This window comes from Tympanuchus pallidicinctus, unplaced genomic scaffold (genome assembly GCF_026119805.1).
Source record: "Tympanuchus pallidicinctus isolate F22 unplaced genomic scaffold, pur_lepc_1.0 scaffold22, whole genome shotgun sequence".
Taxonomy (NCBI): Eukaryota; Metazoa; Chordata; class Aves; order Galliformes; family Phasianidae; genus Tympanuchus; species Tympanuchus pallidicinctus.
Window position 1 is genome coordinate 24,624,037 of NW_026294739.1, and position 16,628 is coordinate 24,640,664.

The 16,628-nt window shown below is 59.1% G+C and overlaps 1 protein-coding gene across 5 annotated transcripts in view; it reads right to left on the minus strand.

The window, feature by feature from the left end:
- The window catches only part of ACSF3 (acyl-CoA synthetase family member 3), a 41,221-nt gene extending 40,665 nt beyond the window's left edge, over positions 1–556 (minus strand). For all 5 annotated transcript variants that reach the window (XR_008207486.1, XR_008207489.1, XR_008207487.1 and 2 more), the window contains exon 1: positions 481–556. The gene's annotated coding sequence lies outside the window, so the exon portion shown is untranslated. The remainder of the gene's footprint in view (positions 1–480) is intronic.
- Between the last annotated feature and the right edge of the window lie 16,072 nt (positions 557–16,628).

Genomic DNA, 16,628 nt, shown 5'->3' on the forward strand with positions numbered 1-16,628 from the left:
CGTGATCTCCTATGTGTGCTCGCTGCCCTGGAAGAGATGGCTCAAGCCCAGCCCTGCAGGGCCGGAGCAGGAAAGGACAGCAGGGTGGGGAGCTCCTATCAACTCCTGGCACTGCAGGGTCGTGGTAAGAAATGCCACAGCCCTGATGGAGGAAAGGCCCGGTGCTACGAGGAGGCCCAACCCGAGTGCAGGGGTTCTCCTCCCCCTCTTCACACTGGCAAACGAGGAACAGCCGCAAAACCCCTTTCCCTGCGATATTCCAACCACAAACCCACACCGCAGGGCAGCAGGGCATGGCCCGGGCCGGGCCCACACGGGAGGAAGTTGAGTGCGGGAACCCCAGCAGGCCGTGCGCAGACAGATGAGCGAGACGTTAATTACTCCGCAATCAAAGCCTCCGCTTAACGCAGCCCCGACCCCCGCCTCCCAGCCGGCCGGCCGCAGGGCAGCGCCGGGCCCCGCAGCCCCCCAGGGCCTCACCTGGCGGCGCCGGCAGTGCGCAAGGGGCGCTCCTTTGTGAGCGGGCTCCGGCGGGAACACGGCGCCCGGAACGAACGTTCCGCTGCCAAAACGTTCCGCCCCCTCCCTCCGCCCCGCGGCCTTTTGTGGGGGTTCGGCCGCACGTGGCACGCTCGCAGACACACGCAGAAGGCCGGGCAGGGGGCTCTCAGCGTGGCCGTGATGTCGCAGTGCCGCACCGTGCTGTCCCGTGGTGGCACTACGGGTTGGGGACGGCGCAGGGTTCGCACCGGGGCTCTGCGGGTGCACGTGGAGGTGCGGGTCCGGGATGGAAGCACAGGGCTCCGCGGGGCACAGTGCAGACCCATGGCCTTCTGCTCCCCGTCACGGTGGGGTGACGGCGGGCCGCCCACCCCCAGCTGTGTTTCCACCGCGTGGCCCAATGCGGCCCAGCCAGGCATGGCAGGGTGGGAACGGTGTGGGGACGGCTGCGTGGCCAGGGGCTGCCCCACCGCGTTGCCCCCCCAGCTCCTCAGGCTGCGCTGCTCCCCTGGGCACGGCTGGCTGTCCATTGCAAGGATTGCTCCGTTACGGCTCCTTCCTCACAGCGTGGCTCCTTCCCCGGTGCAAAGATCAACCACTGCACGGATCTGTCATTGCACAGCTCCTTCAGTGCATGGTTCCCTCTGCCCTGCACAGTTTCTTCCCCGTTACATAGCTCCATCTCATTTGCAGAGCTCTGTCCCCGTGCACAGCTCCCACTCGCAAATTCCTTTCCTATTGCACAGCTCCCCAGTGTACTGCTCTGTGTTGCACAGCTTCCTATTGCATGATGCCTTCCATATTGCACTGCTCCCCGGTGAACCTCATTGCACAGCTCCACACTGCATGGCTTCCTTCCCACTGCACAGCTGCCTTTCTATTGCATTCCTCCTTCATGCACAGCTCCAGAGTGCAGCAGTGCTGCTGGAGGAACCCAGCCATGTGGCCCTAACCCCTCCCAGTAGATGCCCACCTCCCCACCAGCAGGGCTCTGCCGTACCCAAGTGTCACCCTGCAGCTGCACCGACTCTGCTCCACACCACCCTGCCACCTTCCTTCCCCTTCTTGCACTTGCCATCTGCCACCAGCCTCTCTTGCTCCCTGGCCACTGCATGCTGCACAGATTAACCCTCCCGGCAGCCGCAGGGTGGGCCCTGGTGGCCCTGGAGTGTTGCTGGTCCTGACATCCCTGGGTGGTGTGGGGATGGGGTGCACAGTATGGGGACAGACATGTGACAGCACAGGGCGGGATGCTGCTCTGTTACTTCAGTTTGTGTCCCAGAGTGGGGGGGGACATGGCCAGCTGCCCGCATGCACAGCAGATGTCTGCCCTCTGCTGCTCCATCCCTCAGCACCTGCTGACCATTGGCCATCTGGACCCCAGATCCGCTGGGGGATGATGCTGAGCTCACTCTGATGGCCCCCACATCTGAGCCCAGGGTCCTGGGAGTGTCTGTGCCCCCACGCAGCTCTGTGTCCCCAGATGAGCCCTTTGGGGCCACCGTGGTTCTCATCCCCCCCCACCCTCCTCCTCTGCTTGGAGCTGAGCCGCGCACCCCGTGCTGTTGGGAGCGCATTGCATCAAGCAGCTCGCTGATTAATTATGGATCCAGCAGAAAGCTTTTATTGCATTAGAGTTTACTTGTGGCAACATCCGTATTTATTAAAAAAAAAAAAAAAAGGAACATTATTAGAAATGTGGTGTAAACAACACTATTTTGTGGGGAGGTTGATGTTCAGGGGAAGCACTGCAGCTGCAACCCTGTGCCATGCAGGGGTGGCCAGGAAGGGATAGGGCCCTACATGGGGACACAGTGAAGGACAAGGATGTGGGGACACAGCAGTTTTGGGGCAAGGATGAGCCACCCTGGCTAGGACAGCCCAAGGCAGGGGACAGGGAGCAGCACGGAGGCACTCGGCGTGAAGTGCCACCCTAAGTGCCTCCAACCTCATGCAGAGAGGATAAGTGCAAAATGGCCCTATTATGATAATTGTGTGAAATTATGATGGATGGAGATTAGCTGCTTATTGGAGGAAATGGTGGGCACACGTGTGCCATGGCCCGGCTGGGGGACAGGAGGCATGGGGACGAGGATACAGGAACAGGGGTTGGCCTCTGGGGCTCTTCCTATGGCCTTGCCGTCCTGGGAGCTGCTGGCTCTGGGGCTGGGGACGTGCTGCAGCACAGACAGCGGGTGCTGCACAATAGGAGCGTGGCATGGGGATGCTGTGACACACATGCAGCCCCAGGGGCTCCTGACGTGTTGTGCCAAGCTCAGCAAACATATCCCCAGTTAGGGGAAAGCCTGCTTGATGGGAATGGCAGGAAGCTGTGCTGTAGGGCTGTGCTGCGGAGGATGATGAGGCAGCACAGGCACCCCTGTGGATCCTCGTACATGGGAGCTTGCCAGAAATGTGGCTCTCAGTGACTTGACTCCTTGACTCTTGCCCAGGTACACCTATGCACATCCCTCAGATGCAACCAAGCTCCAGCTGTGGCTGCATCCCTCTCCAAAAAGCCGCAAAGACCAGGAATTTAGGGCAGAAAGGTGAAAACTGGAGAGGCGTGGAGGGTCACAGTGCCTTCACCTGCCCTGCTGATGGCTGCTGGTCACAGCTGGGGCACGGCACGTGGACACCACATGGCACGAGGCCATAGAGGCCACCCATTGCAGCCGGGAAGGACCCCAAAGCCTCCCCCCCATTGGCACAGAGCCTCTCCCCGCTTTCTCCTTCCCAATTTCCTGGGCCCCCCTCTCGCAGCAGGTGGATGCTGGGTAAGAGGTGTGTCTGGGAGCTGTGCTCACCACGCAGCGTCGCCGCACGGGTCTGCTGCCGTCGTCGCCTCCTGCTCATCGGTGTGGGGTGCGCGTGGGGACGTGGGGACAGATGGGGCCGAGCCTCCCCACGTGGCACCGGGGTGCTCCGGAGAGGGATGAGGATGTGCCAAAAGGAAAGGTCCCCCGCGCGCGGCGATGGCACCGCTGCCAGCTCCTCGCTCTGCGTTTTTCCTTTTTTTTTCCCCCCCCTGTTTGGCTTTTGGCAGCAGTGCTGGGAACAACAACAGCCCCCCGTGGCCCCGGCCCCGTGCCAGGGCGGGTGATGGCAGAGGGGCTCTGCTCAGCTGCGGAGCATCCCCACGCTACACGCTGCCAAGTTCCCTGCGCTGGCACCACAGGCGGCTCCGGAGGCAGCGAGGCTGGGGATGGATTGTGAAAGGGAGCGAGGAGAAAAAAAAAAATGGACGCATGCCATCGCTGGAGCGGCGAGGCTGCCAAAATGCCAGCAGGCAGCGTGGGGCCGAAGCCAGCCGGAGGGGAGAGGAGGGTCTGCAGCCCATCGTCGTGCGGCACATGGAGGACGGGCAGCGTGGCGGAGTGCCGCTTGGCCGGAGCAGGACGGATGGAGGATGATGGAGCTGGAGAGGAGGAAGGTATGACTTGCCTTCGTTTGCATGCCTGCTGGGTGCGTGGTGGTGGGCTGGGTGCCCGTGGCCTCGCTGCACTGCTGGTGCCAACGTGCTCCCGACGCCTATGGAGGAAGGTATGGGGCTGTGGGTACTGGCGGTGCTGCAGGAGGGGATGTGCCTTCGCCGTGCGGTGCAGCACAGGAGGCTGCCCAGGGCCGGGGCTGGGCTTTGTCTGGCCGGGCTTTGTCTGCTGCGATGGATGGAGGCGGCAGGGCTGGGACATGAGGGGCCAGCTGGGAGCAGGGCACGGCGGGAGGCTGTGTTTGGGAAGGGGGAGCGATGGGACAGCCCAGTGAATCGCAGCCCAGAGGGTCTCAGGTATCTGGAATGCAGCAATGCTGCTGCCAGGGGGCAGGGTGGTGTATGCCCTGGTACCGTGTACACAATCCCATAGGAATCAATCCTATAGGAATCATCCCGTGCTCCCAGTCTGTAAACAGGCTCAGGAGGGGCTGGAGGGCAGAGCACAGCCATGGAGATTGTGCTGCAGTCCTCAGCACAAAGAGGACGGTGAGCAAAGTGCTGTCCTCACCAACAGGCTGGGCTTGGGGCTGCATGTTTGGATGTGTTGGGGATGGGGTTGCAGCACCAACAACGAGCCCCCTGCACCACCCCAGCTCCTGCACAGCGCTCTGCACCCACCAACGAACCCACTGTGCCCAGCAGCATCTCTTGCCCTCTGCTCCCACACCATCGGGACAACTTTCCCTGGGGTCCCCAGCCCAGGGGATGCCCCGTGAAAACCATTGCTCAGAGCTGGATCAGGCCCTGAGCTGCCACCGCAGGGGGCTGAGATGTGCCCCCCCCGTGCTCCCCCTCTCCCTCATTTTCCTCCATATTTCACAGTTCCTGCTTCCTGCACAAGCCGGGGGTCTCCGGGGACTCCAGCCAGATGTTCTCTGCAGCACACCACATTGCTTTCCTAATGAAATATTCATGCAGCCTCGCCGCTTTGCTTGCCATGAAAGCCTTCGGCAGCTCCCAGCCGTGGAAGCCCTGGGCAGGCAGCGCTCTGCCGCTCACAGCAGCTCAGCATCCTTCATCCCTCCGTGCTCATCCTCCTCCTCTTCGAGCTGAGTGGGTGATGCCATCATAGCAACTTTGTCCCTGCTCTCCTGGGACCTTGCATCGTCCACCCGAGGCTCTGCCATAGGGACAGCAGTGTCCCCAGTGGGGGTGACAGCTCTGGGTCCCCGTGTGGCACACGGTGTGGCAGCAGAATGGTGGCAGAGTGTCAGAGGCAGAGGCCTCGCCTGCCCTGCAGCTCCTCAGCAGCCCGCAGCATTAGCGATGCCACGCACTATAATCCAATTAGGTTGTTTATGCAAACAATCAGGTTTTATGTTTCAGTAAAAAGCTTAAATAACTTTAATCAAAGCGAAAGACCCGATGTTATCACCAGCGCTGTGGTTGGTAGGGATGCCCTGCCCCTTACAGGGCCATGCAGTCAGTGCTTCGCCTCCAGCCCATAGCCACCGCCATCCCATGGGTGCTGCCACCACGGGGCTCCCCCCAGCACCATGTCCCTCCTGTGCAGTAGATAGCAGGCCAGGGCTTCTCCATCCACGGCCTGGAGACAATTAACTGCTGCTCTGATGAGCTTCAGTTGCTCAGATTGCTGTCCCTCTATCTATCAGTGCCCAGGCAGGGCTGTTAGTGCAGTAATTGTGGCTGTGGTCACATTAGAAGGGGAAAGGGCCTGACTGTGAGCAAGGGAGCCTCCCTGGAGCAGGAGCAGCATCCAGCCAGGGCTATGGGGGGCACGTCCCTTCCTTCCCCAAATGGTACATGGTAGAAACAAGGTGGTGGCCACGCTGGGCAGCATCCATCCCCATCCATTCATTCATTAATTCGTTCACTCATTCATTCATTCCCCACCTGGGCTGGTCTCGGGGCACAGGAGCAGCCTGGGGCCGGAGCATCGTGGGGCTGGGAGGAAATCTATGCAGCTGCAGCCAGAGGGGAGCATGGCAGCATGGGCTGGGTGGCACAGGGATGACATGGCGAGGTGGGGACATGGCCACCAGCACTGCCTTCCCGCGCACCCCGAGTTGGTCGCTGAGTAATAAGCTATGCATGTAGTGTAGAAATAAAACATGTTCTGCAGAACAAATGATGTTAATTTGCTGAGAGGCTCTGAAGCTGAGTATTAGCGAAATGCCTTGAGGGAGAGAGCGGCAGCTGTGCTGGAATTAATGGCAACGTGCCGAATTAGCACCGCTATGCATCATAGTCAGAGGGAAAAATTACCAGAGAGAGGGGAAAAACAGCCCCCTCCGCACACCAGCCCGGACCCCGGTGTGCCACAGAGCAGAGCCTGGTGCCCGTGGTGTGCCTTCAGCCCTGGCAGCACAGCCTGGTACCCTGCAGTGAGCTGCTCTGAGCTCTGCAGCTCCCCCATAACGCTGTCTTCAGGAGCACTCAGCATTCCTCAGGATGCTCGGCGTCCCTCTGGACCAAACTGTGCCATTGCAGCCTCCTCAGGGGAGCACCTCCTGCTGCTCCCCATCACGGGAGCCATGGGCAGGGTGGTGATGGGCTGGTGGCATCCCCTGTCTCTCTCACTGCCCGTGGATGCTCATCCCTTGTGGCACTGAACACTGCTCTATTTTTTGTCATTCTGACCCTTCTCTCTGCTTTTTGCTCTGCAGATCCTCAGCCCCATGCTGGATGGAGCAGCTCTAGCCCGGCCTGGGTGCTGCCGTGCCATCGTCCTGCTGCAGCCCTTTGGGTATTGACCCGGGACATGGGCTTGTGTCTCCTTCTCTGGACAACAGCAGCCAACAGCATGGACCAGGCAATGATGTGCCACAGATGTCTGCTCCTTGCCGGGCCGTGCCAACAACGGGGCACCCAACCTGGGTGACAGGAACAGGAGCCACCCCTCGGGTCTCAGCATCCCTAGGAGCACATCCAGGCAGAGGATGCTCCCTGCCCAGCCACACACGGTGCATTGCCACCCACAGCCCGGATCTGACCTGGGGAGGATAACTGCAGCATCACCACAAAACACCGCCGCTGCCCGAGGGATGCACCTACCCACGTCCTGGGGACGCTCCGCAGAGGCCGCCCCACTCCCATTCTGCTTTGTGCTTTGCTCTATGCACCACCCTCGATCCTGTGCAGCCCCAGGATGTGGCTGGCAGCCCCTGCAGCCCTGGGGGCAGAGTGCCTGGCCGTGGGGCCGCCGGTCACCGCCGGCTGCATCTGCCGGGGCACGCAAGAGTGACTCCAGATGCATTAGAAGTGCCGCGCTCGAATTTCAATTTCATCGTCTCACAATCATTTTCAGGCTCCTCTTAGTGCCACATTAACGAAGCCTGCTCGTTTGAATGCATAATTAGCCCAAGCATTCTACCTCGCTAATTTCGAAGCAGGAGAAGAGAGTGGGGGGGGGGGGGAAAGGGGGGGGAATTTGCATATTAATTTAGCAGAGGGAGAGAAAAATTGTTTACCACTTGCTTCTTGCTGTTGATCACAGCGGACTTAACTCTTTCCCGGGTGCCATCTGGAGCTGTGAGCCTTGTGCCGGCCAACACGTGGGGTAGGATGCAAAGGTTATGTGGTTGCAATTAAATCCCCACTGCACAGCATTATGGCTGCCGGGAGCCAACTGGGGGCACTGGGATTGCAGCAGTGGCTGGGATGGAGGTGTGAGCTGCACATCAGCACTCCTTGGGGGGGGGGCAAATGACTTTGTCACCACGGGCAGACATAGGGGTACCTGCTGCTCATCCTGCAAAGGGCTGTGGGGTCTGGGAGTGTGCACAGAGCACCTTCAGTCTGTCTCCTCTATAGGGACACTGCTGTCTTCCTCCCTGTTCAGCATCACCCACCCTGAGTCGTGCTGCTGCCTGTCCCCAAAATCCCTTTACAAAGGATGCATTGCCGCAGCTCTGGGGCACCCTCTGGGCAGAGGGACACGCACTCCAAGCAGCCCAAGTGCACTGCACTGCTGTGGGAGCCTTTGTTTGCAGTCTGCGGGCACCCTGGGCGGTGATTTGTCTGCCTCCTGCAGAGGAGGCTGTCAGCTCGCAGCTGCCAACCACTTCCATTTGTGCTGCCATTAAAAAATCACAGGTCTGACAGGTAGGAACAAAATAAAGAGGGGGGGGAGAAAAGCCTCAAAAAATAACCCAGCAGGAGCATCGTGTGCTCACCACATCTGGAACCCTCCTCACGTCCATTGCACTCTTTGGATCTGCGTCCCCAGAGGAGTTTGGTCACCCTGGGCAGCCCGCACGCAGCCAGCCAGCACAGAGCCTCCCCAGTGCATCCCAATGGGTGGGGATGCTGTGCTGGGTCAGCTCCTGCACCTCCTGCAGGGATGGGACCTGGCACCGAGCTGCCACCCAGGGGACACTGCATGCCATCCCCGTGACACCGTGCTGGCAGAGCAGGGCCGGCCCGCAGAGGGTTAACAGCTGATTGCAGCCTTTGTCTCTGCATCAGTGTACATAATGCGCCCCGCATTTGCATACTGCAGTGTGCGCTCAATTAAAATGAACTTTTAATTTCTTCTAAGTAAATTACTTCTTCCCGCTACGTGACGCGCACAAATGTCAGAATAATGGGAGAGCCTTAATGAGCTGGGAATGAGGGGCGGCGAGGGGAGTGCTGGGGGCCCCTGGGCCACATTGCAGCCACCTCCCAGGGACATTCCTGCTGTCAGTGTGTCCCCAGGGGAGGGCAGACCCTGGCACCCACCTCCTCCCCATCCCCTCCTCCTGCCTGGTGCGGCATCCCTGCAAGGTCCTGGCACCTACATACCTCACACCATCCCCAAAACATCCCATGGGCATCTCTTGCACGGGGTGTCCCAGTCTGGCTATTCCAGCCCAACGTGGCCAGGGGTGATGCTCACGGTGACGGTTGGGGTGGTGCTCAAAGGGCTGCTTGTTGTGACGGTCAGGATGGTGTTCGAGGTGATGCTCGGGGTGATGCTCGGCAGCAAGATGCCCTGCGGCCCAGCCCTGCCTCCTGCACAGGACCACCCGCCCGTCCGAGGGCTGCAGACGCGGGGCCAGATGGCAGGCGAGATTACTGCAATTTGATTTTCAGCTAAATCACAAACCTGGATGAGCGAGTGCTGCTCCAGATGCATTATCCCTAATCCCCAGGAAGGGAACCTTTTAAAGGAGACGGTCCCAAGGCCAGCTTGGGAGCAGCTGGGTAATCCTGGCCGGGCTGTGCCGGGGGACACGGTGCACTCCGGATACACCGTGCTGCGTCACCGCGCTCACTGCGACCCACATTTGGTGGCTGCACAGCCGGGGTGGGAGCAGATGGGGCCAGATGGAGTCCCACCAGGAACAGGCGGGCACCGGGGCAGGCCATTTCAGGAGCCCGACCTGGCTGTTGGCCCCTGGGGAGGAGTGGAGATGGGGTGGGGGAGGCGGGGACGCAGCCAGGATGCCCTGAGCCTGGAGCATCCTTGCTCTGCTCTAAGGACCTTCCAACACTTGGGGAGTGGGTGCCATAGGGGGCCATCCCCTTTGGTCACTCCCTCTGGCCATCCCCACACCTATTTACTGGGATGTGGGAATGATTCCTGGCTTGCCAGGAGGAAGAGGAGCGAAGGAGCAGGGCATAGGCTCAGCTCTATGGGGTTTGCTGCACTTGCTCTCCATGCAAGCTGTCCTGGCTTCATGCTTTTGGAGCGCCCGCTTTGGCAGCACCCTTTCCCAGCCCCAGGACCCTTTGGGAGCAGCAGAATTACAAACACGGGAACAGCACAACTTCTGCAAACAAACCAACCCTCCAGCGGGGGAATGCAGAGCACTTGTCCCTCTGCTCCCATACACACCACCCGTTCCCGGGCTGCTGCTGACCCCGATTTCCCATCGCACGGCGCCGGCAGCTGAGGTCACCCCGGCTGCAGACGGCCCATCCATCACCGGGAGACAACACACACAGCACTGATCACAGAGCAAATGGAACCGGGGGATGGTGCCGATCAATGGGCGCATTAACCTGAGCCCACACCCTGCTCCCCCGGGGCTGGAGGCAGCAGCAATATTAATTCCTCCCCGAGGAAGAGGAGATGTGCGCTGCACAGCTTTGTCTGTCCGCATGCTGCTGCCTCCTCCAAGGCCATGAATTTCCCACCGCGGTGCCCCCGGATTGGGGCTCCCCAGGAATGGAGCCACGAGTTCCCCCAGCGCCGAAATTTACATTGAACCACAAATTAATTTCATAATTTTTTCCTCTCTAATTATGCCAACATCTGCTGCGGGGCCCAAGCTGTGCACATGCATTTTAATACATCCCTCCCCCACGTCTCTCTCTCTCCCAGCACTGAACTTTTCGGTAATTATCAGCAGGAGGAAGGCTCCTTTCCGCAGGAGGGCAAAGCTGAGCGCAGGGAAGGACTCACCGTGCTGCAGTTTGGGGGCTGGGGGCTCCATGTTGGGTTCTGAGGGCCAGCTCTCCCCCAGGGATGTTCCATCCTGTGGCTTCTTGTAGCCTCTTCCTGCAGAATGACCCCACACCAGGACACCTTGGTCCTGTTCTCCCCCATCTGCAGCAGGAGGGCAGTGATGGGGCTGGCCCTTGTCACCTGCACGTCCAGGTGGCCCCGAGGTGCTGGCAGTGTCCTCCACTCTCCTGCTGCACATCTACTACCACTCAGGAACTGCTTCACAGCCTCACTATCAGATGTAAAAAATCACCTGGATGCCAAGTAATTTAAACCTGCCAGCAGCAAGCTGCTGGGTGCTCACAGCATCCGTGGTGCACTGTAGGGTGCTGCTAACAGAGCAGGAGCTGCACTGCTTCACACTGCCCTGTGCCTTCTGCACCCAGAGCCCAGAGACAGGGCGATCTCATCATCCACCTGGCGCCCAAGGGTGCAGCCTCATAACACTGTGTGCTTGGCACCAGGAGTGCCACAAGCACCCTTCCATGTGCGTGGCACCCACGGGTGCTGCACCATCCTGGGAGGCTCCCACTCCATGCATGGAACTCATGGGTGATGTCCTACATTGGGGTGCTCCCATTTCATGAGTGGAACCCAGAGATGCTTCCCCATAGTGGGATGCTCCCGCTCACATGCATAGCAGCTATGGGTGCTGTAACATAGTGGGATGCTCCCACTCCATGCACGGAACCCACGGGTGCTGCCCCACACTGAGACGACCCCGTTCCACACACAGAACCCACAGATGCTGTGCTGTGCTCTGCAGCTGGTAAGGCAGCACCAGCCCCCTTGGGACGTAGAGCCCCAAGCTCTCTCCCAGCAAGCAGCACACAGCCAACATCCACATCTCCCACTCCAGGACCGGGACGCCCCATCCCCAGCTCTGGAATCTCCGTGCCCCACATCACCCAACCCATCCACTGACCCCATCCTACGGCACAGCTCTTCTCTTGCCTGGAGAGGGGAGAAGGAGGGCAGAAAACAAAACAATGATAGATGGCAAAGCCATTGAAGTGCCGCCGAGTCGACTCCGTATTTTTAACGGCATTTAAATGCTTCCCAAGCAGATTAATAAGGTCTAGGTAATAGCAGAACCAGTCTATATTTATTCTATCTTAAACGCCAGTTTGTCAGGCTGTATTAATATTGATGGCAAGGCTTGGATTGAGGACAGCGAGCGCCGGGACTTGGCTTTATCTCTCCCCACCAGGCTGCCTCAGCCCCTTATCAGGCCGTGCTGCGCAGCAGCTGCCTCTTCAAGGGCTCAGCGCATCCCTCTCCTCCCCCCGCTCCCTCTTTTTAATCAGAGGAGGAGAAGTTGCTGGCTTGATCGTTCCATTTTTATCTCTTTTATTTACTCCATTTTCATGTCTTTCAGTGCATATTTTATTCCTATCAAGGCAGGACCATTGATAGCTTAAGCTGTCCCCCCCCCCCACCCCCCCACCCCCCCGGATCTCCCCATGCTGTGTGACAGGGAAGGGCGAGGGGGAGTTACGGAGGAATTGTCCCCCTGCCCACCCCTGCTGCCCCTCACTGCTGTGTCCCGCTGCCACCGATGCCCTCAGAGCACCCAGCATTGGTGCTGTGTCACAGTGGGGAAAGCAAAAAGAGGACGTTTGCTCTCAGGTAATGAGTGCCAAAGGACCCCAACCAGTGTGAATGGCACGGAGAGGGGCGCAGTGTGCCATGGGGTCCCGCAGGATGTCAGGGTCCGTCTTCCTCCTCGCCCCACGCCTGCACACTGAGCACCAAAGGGCCGGGAAATGGAAATCCTCATTAGCTAATAAAAAGCCCATCTCTCATTCTGCCTTTAATATAATTAACGGCAGCCAAGACTTCAATTAAGGTTTTATCCAAACTTCAGAATGCCACTCTCGCTCCGTAATTACGCCAAGGCTCCCTGGGCTGTGCCTGTGCATGCAGTGAGCTTGTCCCAAACAGGGAATGTCTGTGTGACTGCTCCTTAGTGGGAGGCAGAGGTCCTGCTCTGACTTCAGTGGGGAAACATGCTGGAGGGAGAGCATGGTGCTGGGAATCGGGCAGCCCTCACAGCTCCAGGTGCCAATGGGGATGGGTGGGTGAGAAGGGTGAGGGGTTGGGGGATGGCTGAGCCCCAGGGATGTGCAGGGATGCACAGGGACAAGTAGGGATGGAGGGTACCATGGGTACCACGGGGATGCTCAGGAATTCAGGATGCCCAGGGATGCACAGGGAGGTGTGAGCCCCAGGGACATGCAGAGATGCAGGGGGGCACAGAAGCAGGCAGGAGTTCAGGGTACCGTAGGGATGTGCAGGTATGCAGGGTGCTCACGGATGTGCAGGAATGCAGTGTACTGTAGGGATGCACGGGGATGCAGGGTGCACAGGGATGCACAGGGATTCAATGTACCATAGGGATGCAGGATACATGGGGACATCTGGGGGTGCAGAATGTGTGATGATACGTAATGCAGGGTGCCCAGTGGTTCGCAGGGTGACCAGAGACACGTAGGGATGCAGGGAACACAAGGGTGCACAAGGATGCTGGGTGCCCAAGGATGCCCAGAGGTGCCTGGCACTGCACTGATGCACAGCTCAGCCCATCTCCTGCCCTGCTTGTGGCTGCAGATGAAGGAGCAGCAGCCCCAGGAGACAGCCCCGCAGATGGCAGCGCTGTCAGAGAGACGGGGCCCATAATCCTCCCCATGGGTCCCATTATCATCTCTATCTGGTGAAAAAACTCTCGTCCTGGATGTGTCTAATCCTAATCGCTCTGTATCGCATGGGGCCACTTCAGATGGCCAGACAGACAGACCTGCCCCCGTCCACACATATCTGCACAGGCACAGCTGGGGGGGGGGGGGAAGGGAAGGGGCACCCCTTTGCTCCTAATCCCTGCTCGAGGGCTTCATTTAAAAGGGGATTTGCTGCTGATTCCCTCTGCGAGCCGAGCGGTCAGCGCAGGGGTCAGCATCGGAGTGGGGAGAGCTGTGTTAAAAAATAATAGTGGCATGTTAATTGGGAGGGGGGGGGGAGATGGGGAGGGGGGTAACCCAAGCTTCTGTGTGCAGGGCATGAGGATTTGGGGGTGCTCACTGAGATGCCCCATTCGATCCCCTACAGAACCCTCGTGTGCGCGTTCTGTGCAGAGCTCTCTGTGCGCACATCCATATTTATGGGGGCACACGGTGTCCCCAGGGAGTGGGGGCTGCCTGGGGGGGCTGCTGGGATGAAATCTGGCAGGGAAATATCCCACAGCAGGTGCAGCCTGCAGCGGGGCTGAGCGGCTGCCAGCCGGCCCCCAGATCCTGACACATCTGTGCTCATCAGTTGGACGCCAGATGGGCCCCAGCTCTGCGATTTGGGTTGGGGTGAGGACAGGTCTGGCTGCCTCTGGATAGTGGCAGAGCTCAGCCTGGGATGCTCACATGCTGACAGCATTCCCAGTATTCTTAGGCCAGCATTTTTAGCTTGTTTTGCCAGCTGGAGGCTGGAGCTAGCTCTGGAGTTTGGGGTGTGGGACAGCTTAGGGCTGCGCCACTGAGTCCCTGTGCCATAGAGGTACCCCAGCCCCATGCAACCCAACCCTATGCATCCCCACTGTGTGCCTCAACTTGACCAAAACCCCACTCCAGGGCATTACCTTTCATGGGAGTTGTGTGCCATGAGGAGGAGGATGATGTGCCTTCCTCCAGGCCTGCCCCGGCCCGGAATCCACTCCAGCCCACATCTTCTCCCAGTCCCATGTATAGAAAAAGTCCTAATGCTAGTCCCCATACCCACTCCTCCTCATCCTTGTGCTTATCCTCATTTTCATCCTCATCCAGTCCCCATCCTTTCCCATCCATTCTCATCCACATCCCTACCTCTATCACTATCCTTATCCTCCTCCACATCCCCACCTCCATCCCTATCCTTATCCTCATCCCATCCCCATCCTTTCCCATCCATTCTCATCCACATCCCTACCTCTATCACTATCCTTATCCTCCTCCACATCCCCACCTCCATCCCTATCCATATCCTCATCCCATCCCCATCCTTTCCCATCCATTCTCATCCACATCCCTACCTCTATCACTATCCTTATCCTCCTCCACATCCCCACCTCCATCCCTATCCTTATCCTCATCCCATCCCCATCCATACCTATCCGTTCCCATCCCCATCCCATCCCCATCTCCATTCCCCTCCTCCTGTCATTCCCATCCCAATCCCATCTCACCCCCATCCCCATTCCTATGCCATCTCATCCCCATCCCCGTCCCCATCCCCACAGGTGCCAGCGCAGCCCTGGGGACACTTGGGCTCAGCCTATTTGGGGCGCAGAGCCCAGCACCCCTCCTGGCTGTGGCTGCACATCCCCACAGCTCGCAACATCGTTTCTTCTCCTCTTCCCCCCTCCCCTCTCTCTCCCTTTTCTGAAAATTGATAATTAACCTTTTGTCCATGCTGCTGTTGTGTTTATTTGGTGCGGGCGGCTGCGGGGCGCTGATATGGAAATCGCAGCCGGCAGCAGCTCCGCGTCCCCTGCGCAATCTGCGACGCGCACAGCCGCTGGGCAGAGATAAGCAGGTGCTCATTCACAGCCCGCAGCTGCCTGCGAGGGCAGCCCTACCTGATCACTGCAATCTCAGTGAAAAACTACTTGAGGTTGGGCTGCCGTGATGGGGAGAGCCGATAGGCACCGTGCAGCAGCTCCTGGCGCCCGGCTCGCATCCTGCCTCTGCTCCCATCCTCTCCATCGCGTGCGTCTCACTGCTCCATCTCCCTCTTATCTTCCTCTCCACATCCCTTTGATTTTGGGGGTTTTTTTATTATTATTATTTTTTATTCCTTAAAGTATTTGTCTTTGTGTTTCATGTGAACTCCCTTCTCCTCAGTTCTCCCTTTCAGTCTTGGCTCCTTCCCCATCCTCCCACCCTGTGCGCACATTTGTGGAGGTGGATTTGGGCATTGGGGATGGAATGGGAGGAGGATGGGATGGGGATGGGTCAGGCATGTGTTGAGGATGGGGTGGGATGGAGACAGGGATGCAGATGTAACGGGAATGGAACGGGATGGGATGAGAATGGGGATCAGACAGGGATGGGAGGAGGATGGGATGGGATGGGATGGGATGGGATGGGATGGGATGGGATGGGATGGGATGGGATGGGATGGGGTGGGATGGGGATGGGGATGGGATGGGGTGGGATGGGATGGGGTGGGATGGGGTGAGATGGGATTGGAACTGGATGGGATGGGATGGGATGGGATGGGATGGGATGGGATGGGATGGGATGGGATGGGATGGGGTGGGATGGGGTGAGATGGGATTGGAACTGGATGGGATGAGTATGGGGTGGGATGGGATGGGGATGGGATGAAGATGGGTACTAGCACCCCCTCCAAAAAATGGCTGCATTGGATGAGCACGTGCCCACTGCAGTGCCCAAAATGTAAGATCCATGGGATGCAATCGCCCCTTTTGTGTTCAGTGGATGTTATTATTTTGCTCATGGGTTACCGCTGTGGCTTCCTCTGACCTTGGTTTCCCACCCGGGGGTGGTCCCATACTTCCCCCTATGTCACACACAGGGGACATTGTGCCACAGCTGCTGCTGGGGGTTTCTCGCTTCCCCTCGCACTCTTGCTCTGAGTGTTGGTGCAGAGGGAGCAGCTCCCGCTTCTCCTTTAATGGGGGGAAGTTTCTGCTCAGCACCAAACGTGCAGTTCTGACTCAGAAAGAGAGTGCCTGGGAGTGCCGCGATGCCCCACAGGGTGGACAGGGAGCAGGACCCCGGGATCCCCCGCGTGGGGCAGACCCAGTGCCCAGGGCTGGGGCATTCCCCATGCAGCTGCTGGGCAGCTGTGCGCCATTCTCCTGCTAGAGAAAGCCCTGAGCTGCAGGTGACGTGGAGGATGTGGGGCTGCAGCTGGCTGGGATTTTCCTCACAGGCCCCAGAAGCCTCCAGCTCTGACTCAGAGCCCCAGGGCGCTCCCCAGGTCCAACCTCTGCCATGCAGCCCCTGCATGCCTTCAGTACGACCCCCGCCGTGGGGTCCTGAGGATGTTGAGCCCAGCTGGCCCTAGAGAACATAAAAGGGGATGAGGCAAGATCCTGAAACGGGGCTGCAAAACCCACCAGCCTCAGCACCGTGCCTCTCAGCCCCCATGATCTGCTTGCTCCATCCCATCCTGGGGTTGGGGGACAGAGCTGCTCCAGAGCATCACTGGGATGTAGGATGCAGCATGCATGCGAATATAGGAACGCAT